This window comes from Pundamilia nyererei, unplaced genomic scaffold (assembly GCF_000239375.1).
Source record: "Pundamilia nyererei isolate P.nyererei 1_Seehausen unplaced genomic scaffold, PunNye1.0 scaffold00024, whole genome shotgun sequence".
In the NCBI taxonomy this organism is placed as follows: Eukaryota; Metazoa; Chordata; class Actinopteri; order Cichliformes; family Cichlidae; genus Pundamilia; species Pundamilia nyererei.
Genome location: NW_005187425.1, coordinates 2,973,277 through 2,974,070, shown reverse-complemented (window position 1 = coordinate 2,974,070; position 794 = coordinate 2,973,277). Strand labels below are relative to the sequence as shown.

Here is a 794-nt window from a genome sequence, read left to right as displayed (position 1 = left end):
AAACAAAACAGACTACTAAATTGTCAGTTCCACTTAGAAACAAAATATTAATTCTAAAAATAAATCTTAGTTTATTTTACAGAAGAAGAGACAAAATTGACTAACTTATATAATATTGCTTTGGAAGCGCTGTCTGAGAGACATGTTTATGTCCAGGGAGTTGGTAACGAGGTTCCATTACCTTAATTAGCTGCTTGAATCCTTCATTGTTGACCGTGTTTATTGGTAGCATGTCTTTAGCAAGACAGTAAGCTATGGCATTCGTTATGTTGCTATGTCTCTTAGCTTTTTTGACGCTGGAGAAAGCCGTCTCAATTGACTGTTGCTGCTTCACAGGGATTCCCCTGGTTGTTTTTGATGACGAATTAGCGCTTTCAGTCAGAGATTGAGCGTGCTCCTAGTGGGTGGCACTGCTTCAGGTGATAAAAAAGGTTTGTTGTATTTCCAGACTTTGTGGGAACATGCTTTCGGCACAATTTACAGTGCGCGTTACTCTGTTTTTTTTGTCAGACTTCAGATAGCCGAAATACCTCCACACTACAGAACTTCTCTGGCCTTTCCTTTCGACAATCTCTCCAGCATTGCAACCGTCATCTGTGTTCTTTTCGGTAACCTGGTCACCCAAGCTCTCGGTTGATTTTTCTCTAGTCGGCACGCTCATTTCCTCCATTACCCGGCCGACACGGCGGCTGGATGCTTCCCAAACAAATACACATGTGTGCCTTGGCACTTGAGCTGTACGTAACAAGTCACGTGACGTGACGCTGCGGCTGTGATTGGTTCGGCTCTGCGCC

At 43.5% G+C, this 794-nt stretch overlaps 1 protein-coding gene across 1 annotated transcript in view; it reads left to right on the top strand.

Moving 5' to 3' along the window:
- Positions 1-794, top strand: part of LOC102198670 (coiled-coil domain-containing protein 6) — an 18,106-nt gene that overhangs the window by 7,966 nt on the left and 9,346 nt on the right. The window lies entirely within an intron of this gene.